This window comes from Mustela nivalis (assembly GCF_964662115.1).
Source record: "Mustela nivalis genome assembly, chromosome: X".
NCBI classification, from domain to species: domain Eukaryota; kingdom Metazoa; phylum Chordata; class Mammalia; order Carnivora; family Mustelidae; genus Mustela; species Mustela nivalis.
Genome location: NC_139040.1, coordinates 117,551,567 through 117,563,579, shown reverse-complemented (window position 1 = coordinate 117,563,579; position 12,013 = coordinate 117,551,567). Strand labels below are relative to the sequence as shown.

The 12,013-nt window shown below is 41.3% G+C and overlaps 1 long non-coding RNA gene across 1 annotated transcript in view; it reads right to left on the bottom strand.

Annotated features, from left to right (window-relative positions):
• Positions 1-12,013, bottom strand: part of LOC309856777 — a 97,770-nt gene that overhangs the window by 44,432 nt on the left and 41,325 nt on the right. Inside the window, exon 2 of the long non-coding RNA XR_014307343.1 lies at positions 1,768-2,013. This is a non-coding gene — a long non-coding RNA (uncharacterized lncRNA). The remainder of the gene's footprint in view (positions 1-1,767; positions 2,014-12,013) is intronic.

Sequence of the window (12,013 nt, the reverse complement as noted above, 5' to 3'; positions counted from 1 at the left end):
AGCATTCTAAACTATCAGGGGCAATTAGAAATTATGGGTAAAATGTTGGCATTATAAAAGCACCTATGCCTGGCATCCAAGCCGGAGGCTAGAGGAGACTTGAATGCATGGTTCGCAGGGATTCCCTGAAGTCTGATTAGCATTTCAGTACACTTCAAACTACAACTCAGCTGCTTGCAACATGTAATTATGGATGTTTCTAGCATGTTTAAGTTGACAACTAACGTAGAAGGCACACATAAAACGGGAGTTGTACCGTTTGGCCAGTACGTCCCCTGCTGCAGAGTTCAGTTTCGCACTGCCACCAAGACCATCTGTGTGTGCCAAACAAAACCTTATGAAGATGACAGATTTTCAGAAAACAATGAGAGAGTAGTATTTCTTGCCTCCTTCCATCAAATTAATAGTTCGGTATAATTGGTTAAAGGACAGTATCCACAAGGAGAATGGAATTCTAATTACCATTATTTAAAAAAAAAACAACCTTCACCCTCTGATCTCAAATATTGGGGATGTCTGTTTCTGGCCAATTCTGTTCTCTTGGAATTCAAGGCATTCGAACCAACTGGGGGTAACTGGTGGGCATCTGAATGGCATGAATTTCAAGGAGAATGAAAGGAGGTATGATAATTATCTGGGAAAAGTTATAAATATCTTAATAAGGAAGACTAAGAAGTTTGAAAGAGAAATATAAGACTAGACCTAAAATAAATTAAAATATTGTTAAAGAATTTTGATAAAACAACACTACATTTAGTAAAAATCCATTATCTCCTTTGCCCTCAGTCTTTTAGTGACCTTGTCCATTTCTCAAGAACTGAGGGTTGAAATTTTGTGTTCCCAGTGGCATTGATTTCCTGGCACCCCTTTTCCAGTTTCTGTTTTGCTTACTATTGCCCTCCAAAATGCTTCCTGCTGCCTGCTCTAGCCCCCAACCCTGCATCTCGAAGGAAAGAAAGGAGAAGATGTTCTTGTCTAGTTCCCACTGCAAATCTGGGAGCTAATTCTGCCAAAAGAGCCATGTGGCATTTTAGTGAAAGATTGGCAGCATGAGAGGAAGGGGGTAGTGTGTATGACTGGCCATGTTGAAATACCCAGTTTCATAATTCGAGCCACTCTCCTCTAGCACCTGCCTTTTGACCTCTCAGTGAGGGTCGATTAGCTTTTATAAACTGGCATTGCTGGCTTGCTTTCAATATTGGCTAAAATTTTTTTTTGCCTTGTTAGTATTTGTAGCTCTGCTGAACATTTACTTCTCAACCTGTTTCCTATTAGGACCTGGTGAATATTACCTCAAGAGAGAACCTTAAGTAGTGCTTCTCACACTTAGCAACCCACATAAAGCTCCTGAGGGTTTTGTTAAAATGCAGATTCTGGGCGCCTGGGTGGCTCAGTGGGTTAAGCTGCTGCCTTCAGCTCAGGTCATGATCCCAGGGTCCTGAGATCGAGTCCCACATCAGACTCTGCTCAGCAGGGAGCCTGCTTTCTCCTCTCTCTCTCTCTCTGTCTGCCTCTCTGCCTACTTGTGATCTCTGTCAAATAAATAAATAATTTTAAAAATGCAGATTCTGATTTAGTAGGTCTGGGGTGGGGCCTGAGATGGCATTTCCATTTAGACCCGGGATGCTGCTGCTGCTGGCTCAGGAACCAGGATCTACGTGTCTTTTGATGTCAGACTTTGCCGCCATGATTAATGAACAATAATTCAGTTTACAATGGTTGCATTTAACACCCAGCATTTTCCACAAGCACGGATACCCTACATACCTCATTTCAGAAGGTATCTGGTAGATCTTTGGATCTGCAAGCAGATAATGGTCAAGTGGCAAATTTCCTTGCGCATCTTCTCAGAGATCTCTTCTGATGACTTTGAGAATGAGGAAAGACGATCACGATCTTGATCCAGAACTATTTTTGTCTGCACGGGCACTTTAGGTTGATGTTGCCTGGAGAGTTAGAGCTGAACTAGCAGCTTTCTCACGGGAGGCATTCAGGTGTTCTGGATCTGAGACCCTGTGAGATACAGAAGTAATTAATACCAGTTGAACCTTCTGAAATGCAGCATTCTTTCAAACCATATAAGTCCCTGTGTAATTAACACTGGTGGCAAACAAGACAGTGACTATTTCTCATCTCCTATTTTTGATCACTCATTTCCCCCCAACCTGGAGATACTTCTTTTGATTTCAGCTGTTGACGCTATATCACAGATATTTTCAAAGTCACAGCAGAGAACCTAGTAAATCCTACCTTTTTCTAGCAGGAAAATTAGCCTTAGGCGTAACTGTCTTTGCAACCCTCTACCTGCTGAATATCCAGGATAAAGCAATGGGAATATCAGGAGAAGGCAGGAAGTGACCCAGGGATGGCCACAGGGCCCATCTGTCACGACGTTGTATTATAAGCAATTGTCTCAACATTGATCTGCCTCCTCCTACTTTCCTCATTCCGTTCCCAAGTTCCAGAAACATTTCTCTTTCATCTTGAGACTTAGCAGATAGCTTTTCCTCCCAACTCACTGATGAAGGTGACTAAGATGCTCTGAAGTGAAAGTGTACTTTGCAGCCCCAAAGTGGAATGTCCTCCTTGTTTTTTTTACATTATCTACTCCTGTTAAGAGATGCCTTGGAATGGTGTAAACGTTTTTGTTCTCCTATTTGGATTCATACTTATCACTTAATGAACTAGTGCTCCCTGCTGATGCTTGAACTCACAGAAAGCAATAGGTACAGTGAATGAAGAGAGAAAAATCTCTGTAGGTTGCGGAAAGCTAAAGCACAAGTTCAGAAACTTGGCGTTTCCGGGAGTTTTGCTGACCCAGCTTTCAGAATCCTAGGGGTGATTTAATTCTTTACCTTCTCCTCCCCCTCCAGGCTGCTTTTTCTGTTTTTCTTTTTTCTCCCCTTGCTTGAAGCAGGAGACTGGGGCAATCTGGACACACAAACATTTGGTTTATTATTTTCTATCACCATGGTTAAGCCAGTGGGAGGTACCACAGTGCTGCAGTACCCCATAAATTCCTAAGTGAGCAGACCCAGCTCAAGCCCGTTCTTCTCCTCATGAGCTCATCTTTTATCTGATGCATGAAACTAATGCTGAGATCACTGTTCCCTGCCTAGTTGCTGTTTAATTCATTTTCATGTGGCAATTCTATTATAATATCAGTACCATGAAGATTAAGTCCCAGGGCAATCAGGAGTCGTTCCGTCTTTGATAAGGTCTCAGGTTTACTTGCTTAATCTCCAGGGAAGTTCTTGGCTCATCTTATTATAAAAGCCACAAGAGTGCAATCTTTCTGTTGCTTTTTCTAGATCCCTCTGACCCACACATTCCCCACCCCCCAAGGCGACTTTACTTACACCAATTAACCTTGATTCGTTTTTCTCCTTTAATACATTAAAACTCCTACTCAGATCTGCATTCAATAACACACATTTGGAATCCATCTTGGGCTTTGGGGAGAAATGCTACTTTTTACAAGAGGGTCCAGCCCTGATGTCTATTGTGGGGCCACCCAGCTGCATATCTCTGCGACTCAGAAAGAAAATTCAGAAGTCAGACTACTGAGTTTGTGAGCTTCCCAAAGAAAGCTCCTCAATTTGTCTCCTTTGCTATGTTAGCACTGTGAACCCTTGTTTTTGTTCCCCCAAATGAAAATGGCTTTATTATTTATGTCAATATAAAAATAATTCATGCTTAGTGTAAAACATTCAAATAAGACGGATTAGTATACTGAAGGAAAAGAGTACCTTGAATTCTACCACTTGGAGATTAATACAGTTCACAATCTTCCAGACCTTTTTCTACATATGGACACAATTTTATGCAACTGGAATGTGCTCTTTTGGCCAGATAATACGTTGTTATCATTCCAGCAAGTACAGATATTGAAATAGGTATTTATTTGCATTGGATTGAATTGCAATCTGAACAGAAGCTAAAGGCTATTTGTAATTCCTTTACTTTCACCTTATTTTTCAAGGCACTCTCCCCTATTTCTTTCCTCTTCATTCCTCTCCTTCCTCTCTAACCAGGCCTCCCAGCAGCCCCTGGGGGGCAGCTTTGGCTGGGGCAGTTGCCAGGGAGAGGAAGAGAAGGAAGGAGGTGCAGGTGGTCAGGCAGCAGGAGACGCGTTCCATGCTGTCACTTCCAGGAGAATTGGCCCTCTCTACTCCTGCCAGGTGGGAGTTGAAATGACGTCAATTTCCCTTTTTATACCATCTCCTTATTTTCTATACTCTCTCCACCCTGTGCCTCCTTCCTAGGCAGCAGAAGGGAGGTATTTGCAGAGAGGTATCTGCACAATCATCAAGCTCCTCAGGCCATTCTGATTTAGGGGGTGTGCAGCTCCTCTTTGAGACATGCTGCTCTACTCATTGCAGACCAGGTGCAGCTTATGGCTGAATAGGAATCACCTGGGGAGATGGTTAATAATACAAACTCCTGTACCTCATTCCCAGAGATTGTGATTTTGTAGAGCCGGATGTGGCCCAAGACTTAGGGTTTGTTTTATGTTTTTAAACAAGGTCCCTAAATGAGCCTGAGGAGCAACCAGGTTAGCCCATGCTCTACTTCCTGGATACTCAACGTGTAGTTCATGGACCAGCATCAGTATCATCATCATTGCCTGTTAGAAATACAGTGGGTAGGAGAAGAATCAATGAAACAAGATGGGATCGGGAGGGAGACAAACCATAAGTGACTCTTAATCTCACAAAACAAACTGAGGGTTGCCGGGGGGAGAGGGGTTGGGAGAAGGTGGTGGGATTATGGACATTGGGGACGGTGTGTGCTTTGGTGAGTGCTGTGAAGTGTGTAAACCTGGTGATTCACAGACCTGTACCCCTGGGAATAAAAATATATGTTTATAAAAAATAAAAAATTTAAAAAAAATAAAAAAAGAAGAGGGAGCTGGGCTTCAGATGGTTTAAGAGTTGGAACCAGCATAATATAATGAGAAAAAGGTGGATTTTGTTTACCAAAATTCAAATTCCAGCATCCCTAATTAAATAAGAACCTTTAGAAAAAAAAAAAAAAAAGAAATACAGAATCTCAGACCTCACTCTGGATGTACTGAATCAGAACCTGTATTTTTAGCAAGATCCCTGGATGAGTTGTATTGTACATTATAGTTTGAGAAGCACTGCTCAACTCCAGTGATGTAGAATGGGAAAATTCTTTGTAGAGTTCAAGTGAAAACACTGACTTACTTGATTCCCACTGAGTGATTGGCTGGTGGGATTTCAAAGAAGAGACCTACAACTTTCACCAGTGTTTTCCTAAAAGAGATGTAGTAAATAGTACAGATAATTCCAAGTTAAAGGAAACTGTCCAACATTCTGAACCTTGGCTTGTCTTTAATTTTATGGATGAAATCCTCATGAAAGTAGTCAAGATTGCTTGAGTATTTTAGGTTAAAGATTAAAATTGGACCATATTCTTTTCTTTAGACTGATTTGATGTCTTAGCTCTTAAATAACAAAGCTCTTGGCAAAAAATTTAAGTGGTCCTAGGTAATGTTTCTACCAACTTATGCACTGCCAATATCCAGCCAATAACAACTGCATTTCAGGAGAAGAAAAATAGCAATTCAACATCATTTTTATTACTGAATTCATTCCTTGCACCAGTTCGTGTGGAGACACCATTCAGGGAAAATTTTGACCTTCTATGTTGTTTATGAAAGTCCCTTGACTAGAATTGTGATTCACCTTAATTTGTCCCAGAAAACGAATTCTTAAGCATAAGCATGTTGAGCATTCAGGTTATTGTTTCATAAAGATACTATAAAGAAATAGTTTCTTTTCTCCCACTAATAGAAAATCATGGAATTATCTCTCCATTTAGTTTTGTTACAGGGCAAAACCCAAGTTCTTTCATGATAAGGTGATCTTCAGGGCTCTATACATTCCACTTCCATGGTTTTCTCCTTCAAGGGCACCCTTTCAGTTCTTAGAGCTGATAACTTCTCTGTGCCTTCTTGCTTATTTCAAAACTCACTCCCTGTATGATTTCCTAAACCTTTGTAACATTACATCCATTAGAGAAAGAAAACTATCTCTAGAGCCATAACCCAAAAGGGTGCCCCCCGATCTGGGATGGGGTAGGTTGACTACAGCACCAGTATGGTGGCTTTGTAATGCCCTCAACAAATAAGGCTCCTATTTTCTTGCTCTGCCATTTGTAATGTATAGATCTTATATTTGGGTTTACAATATGGCTGCTGTGCCTCCACTAATTGTGTTTATCTTTTATGAAGGAAGAATGGAAAAGGGAAAGAGCTGTTTTATAAATAAGTCTTTCTTTTTTAGCAAGTTATCTGGGTGGCCCCTCCCAATGATTTCCACTTATAACTCAGAAACCAGGGATGGGTCACATGACCACCCTTAGATGAAATGGAACGTGGGCACACTGCTACTACCCCTGACCTCCAAATTGGAATTCTATAACTAGGAAAGAAGGTGAAAATGGATATTAGGTGGGCTGTTAGCAAGGCCTACTACTATCACTGAGTTGTAAGTAACTCATAAGATATTTGCATTTTATTTTTTTTTAAAGATTATTTATTTATTTATTTATTTGACAGAGAGAAATCACAAGTAGATGGAGAGGCAGGCAGAGAGGGGGGGGGGAAGCAGGCTCCCTGCTGAGCAGAGAGCCAGATGCGGGACTCGATCCCAGGACCCTGAGATCATGACCTGAGCCGAAGGCAGCGGCTTAACCCACTGAGCCACCCAGGCGCCCCGATATTTGCATTTTAAAAAGGAACAAAGCCTTAAGTAAAAAAAATAAACCTTGGGTAGGAGAATTTCAGGTCTTAGATACTGTGTACTTAGTCTCTGTGTGTAGGGATGAGAAATTCTATTGCCTCTCAGCTCTCACTATATGGAATACATGCCTGCTCTGTCTGTGCTTAAGTTGGAGCCTGCTTAGATAAGAAACCACACACTCCCAATGTGAAGCTTAAATCCACCTGGCTTAGCCCCGGCTGTGCTTGGGAAAGTGATATTCCTAATCAGAGTCTCTAAAACAGAAAGATCCTCCCAAATCCTTGCTTTTATTTTGGGAAAGTGTTAGAATAGTTATCTTGAATTGTGTTTTCTATGGCCAATTAATTGTTTTGATCTGATCGAGATTCTAGCACAATCCATACATACTTCATTTTAAAAAATGACTTGTATTTAATGTAAGGACTTAATAAAATCAAAATTTTACTAACCTTAGTAATTACTAAGGATGGTCTGCTTTTATTCTCTGGACAAACCCTTGCTCTGGCACTTATGCTTTCTTTAGGGAAGAAGACCCTAGAGGAGAGAAGATGGATGCCTTCCTGGCCTCGTCCTTAGTGTTGAGAGAATGGGAGGCAGACCTCTAGGGTGAGTAGGCTTAGATGTGTGTAGAAAATAGTGATTTCAAGTGAAGTAGGGTTGGTAATCTGGTCTTGAGACTGACAGCAAGAGAAACTAGGGGGGATACCCTGCTTTTAAGGACACAGAAGGAGAAATGTGAAGAACATAGAAGTCTCAGTCCTAGGGAGGGTCAGAGGGAAAGAAGATGCTTTCTGTGACCAAGAGAAAGTACCAGGTAGAAAAAGACACTAGAAAAGTCTAAGAAGGAGTGAGGGAGAAATTGCTGGGCCAGAGTTTTAGAAACAAAACCCAGATCAGAGTTTGGCTGCAAACCTTGCTCCAATAGCTTAGAGGGATCTGGGTGGCTGTCATGACTTCTCCATGAGTTTGTGAGACTCTATGGGGTTGTGTGTCATTATAAGGACACTGAATATTTAAAGTTTGGGGAAATGTTTCTGTTACAGTTAGTATTACCGCTTAATAAACCATCCCAAATTAGTAGTGTAAATAACAACCACTATTTTATTATGCTCACAGCTTCTGGGGTTCAGGAATTCCAACAAGGCACAGTAGGGATGGCTTGTCTCTGATACATGATGTGTGGGTCCTCAGCTAGTTTGGGGTAGCTTGAGTGGCTGGGGGCTGGAATCATCTGGAAGTCTCTTCCCCTATATGTCTGGGGTTTGGGTAGGGTGACTCAGTGACTCAGTTCAGCAGGATTGTTGACCAGAGGACGAACACATGGCTCTCCATGTGGCTTGGGCTTCTCACAATATAATAGCTGAGTCCTGAGGGGGAAGTCCCAAGAGGGAGCCTCTGAATGATACAAGTGCTCCCAGAGAGCCAGGGCAAGCTGCGTTTATGATCTAGTCTCAGAAATAATAACACAGCATCATTTTCATCTTTCTCCTGTGGTCAAAGCAGTTATACATCTGCCTTGATTCAAGGCAAGGAGTTTTAGAGCAGCCCCCTTTTGATGGAAGGAGTATAAAAGAACTCAAGGCCTTAACAAACAAATGAACACTCACTCCCTGAACTTGCAGTTGAAATCTTGGCTGTACATGTTCTAGCTATGTGACCTTGAGTATAAGACTAAACTTCTCTGACCTTTAATATTCTCATCTACCAAACAATAGGTTTAGGAGAGGGCTAAACGTGATAAACTTATACTGAAGCATCTAGCACATTGCCTAGAACATGATAAGTTCAATATTGCTTGAGTCTAAATCTGAAGAAATCTTGGAGAATTCCAAGTCTAAAGTAAGGGTTATTTTCTCAGGTGTAGAATCAGGGATTATATTGTACTTTTAACAAAGACACACCTGTTAAATATTTACTTCATGCCAGATATTTCCCCCTAACCAGGAACATTCCTTATTCAAGATTTAGACTTGCATCTAAAAATATCAGACATGATATTTTAGATGGTTATGGACACAAATATTTTCTAAGCATCTTCTCCTTCCTCCAACCATAAGTACTGTCCAGAAATGAACTTTTGAAGATTTTTTTGTGCATTCTTGAGTTCTCCCTCTCTCTGCACCTTTTGCAGGTATTTTATTTTTTCCAGTTTTGCATCTATGAAGCTTCTTGCATCCTTAAAATATGGGATTGATTTAGTTAAAATTTTCTGGAAAAGTTATGAACTCTCTGTGCTCAGGTGACGTCCTCATTTGGAGATGTTTCTCTCTGAGCAAGTAACAGTGGTTTCTGGATACTGTGCCATTTTGGTGGGTTGGTACAACAGTTTTAATTAATAAAAGAGAAGGATGAGTCTTCTAGGAGGCTCTCAAGAAAGTCAGATATGACAGAAAACACTTCATGGTGTAATATCACACATATCTTGCTCCAAGGAACATCAAGCCTGGGTAATACCTTTACATATATTCTGAAGATTATCAGGAGGAAGAGACAGTGTGGATGAAGGAGAATTCTCACAATTCAACAAGTGACATTGCTGATAAAAAGATGGATTGAGAGCTGCAAACTTTCTGTCCATGGAATGACTGTATTCTTTTTAGTTATGGGTTCTGTGTGGCATATTGTAGATCACATCCTTCTAGCAAAGTTCATTTTACATAATGAAAAGTGAAAAGTTAGTAATATAATATGTAGAGATAATTTGACCTTGAAATACTAAAGCTGTTCTTAAAACCAAATGTAGTTGATGCTTTTGTGTCCCCAAACCCATTCCCTCTGCCTTCCTGTGATTTCAGCAGTAGCAGTCATGGCCATTTCCTGTGGATTGAAGGATTATCTCAAGTTACTGTTAAATCTTGCTCAGTCCAGGGGCGCCTGGGTGGCTCAGTGGTTTAAGCCTCTGCCTTCAGCTCAGGTCATGATCTCAGGGTCCTGGGATGGAGCCCCACATCAGGCTCTCTGCTCAGCGGGGAGCCTGCTTCCCCCTCTCTCTCTGCCTGCCTCTCTGCCTACTTGTGATCTCTCTCTGTCTATCAAATAAATAAATAAAAATCTTTAAAAAAAAATTCTTGCTCAGTCCACACATATGGCAACCTGAGAGTATGGCACAGAGTGAGGCATGGAAGTTAACATCTCTGGATGTTTCTCTGAAACAAAGAGGTACAGGAGTGGACCCATAAATGCTTCTTGTCTAATGGAGGAATAATTCCAAGGCACATTCTACACTGGTTCCCAGTGGGACTTAGGCAGGAGTCAATTCCAGTTGCCTACAGCAGTAATCAGTTCAGTAACATACCCTTCATTAGCTTCCCTTCTTCTCTGCCTTAATCTCCCTGCTCCTTTATTCCTGATCCCTGGGATCACCTCCCAAGTGAGTCCATATCTTTTTTTTCTCAGGTTCTGCTTTGAGAGAGCCCCAAATTAAAACACCAAGTGTCCTGGCTGAGTTAAACCTGAAATTCAGATGTCCTCCAGGGAAGGAGTCCCCTCATTCCAACCCAAGTATCTATTGCCTTGCGCTAGTTGTCATGGGAGGTAAGGACCCACCTGAACAAAGAATCAAATTGTGTCCTCAAGGTAGGATGGTCTTACTGCAATGACACCTGATGGACTGGGATAGGGAATAGGGCTTCTGAGAGAAAATTTACCTTAAAAGAAGGAGTCTGGTCTAATTAATTTATTTATTCAGTGGATATTTGTTGAGAGTCTTTTATTTTGCAGGTACAGTTCTATATGCTAGGGATACATCAATGAATAAAAGGAATAGAACTATTTGCACCCGTAAATTTATACTCTAGTAGGAAAAGATAGACAATAAACAATTAAAATAATAAAAAATGAATTTCAGATTATTTTAGGAGATCTTAAGGGCTAAGGTAGAATAAGTAAGAGAGATAAACAGTATAAGCAAATGGTGATGGTGTTAGCATATGGCTGGGGTGGTAGCTTGTCTGCTTGGGCTGCCATAACAAAATACCACACACTGGGTGGCTTAAACAATAGATATTTATTTTCTCACAGTTATGGAAGCCAAAAATCCATGATCAAGGTGCTGGAACATTTGGTTTCTAATGAGAACTCTTTTCCTTTTGAATAAATGGCTTTTTGCTATGTCCTCATATGACCTTTCCTCTTTGCACATGGGTGGTGAGAGAGAGAGGAGGGAGCACGAGCAAGAGCACGTGAGTGCGCTGTGCTCTCTTCCTCTTCTTCTTCTTTTTTTTTTTTTTAAGATTTTGTTTATTTGACAGACAGATCACAAGTAGGCAGAGAGGCAGGCAGAGGGGGCGGGGAGGAAGCAGGCTCCCCGCCGAGCAGAGAGCCCCATGTGGGGCTCCATCCCAGGACCCTGAGATCAGGACCTGAGCCGAAGACAGCGGCTTAACCCACTGAACCACCCAGGCGCCCCTCTCTTCCTCTTTTTGTACGGAACACAAGCCCTATCACATTAAAGTCCCACCCATATGACCTCCTTTAACCTTTATTACTTTCTTATAGTCCCTATCTCCAAATATAGTCACATTGGGGGTTAAGGCTTCAACAGACGAATTTAGGTGGTCATAATTCAGTCCATAACAGGTAGTTTGAGAGTACATCTTTTATAAGGTGACATGTCAGCAAAAATGTGAAGAAAATGAGCAAGTTATCCATGTGGATTACTGAAGGAAGACAATTCCAGGGGGAAGGAACGACTGCTACAAATGTCCTGACAGGACCTGACTGCCCTGACAGGAGCACTGAAGAAATAGTGAGGACGTCAGTGTGAGTGAAGTGGGGGTTGTCAAGGGAGTTGTAGGAAATGAGATTAAATAGAAAAAGGTGGGCCAGGTCATGTGTGGCCTTCTAGGCCTCTTATGGCATTGTAAGAACATTGCTTTCTACAACAAGAGACATGGAAAATCGGACTCTACATCTAAAGTTTGGGTGAGGAGCAGTGAGTTTAGGTACAGATGGCACGGTAGCCCTTACTTGACAATGTCCTGATGCAAGTACCCTTGTGGTCTTTTGTTGAATGAATGAATATAGTCTATTCTAGAAAGAACAGAGGACTATGATAATTGGCCAAAACAAAAACAGAAACAGTCTTTAAACTGTATAATTTATTGTGGCTCAAGTAACCTGTCTGTGAGTGCCATGTAACAGAGCACAAATCATAGAGAGAGAAATCCGTTTTTTTTTTTTTTTTTTTTTTTTGCCTCACTTCAGGGAAGACTGGAAGTGTCAGAGGGGGCTGTAGCCAATGC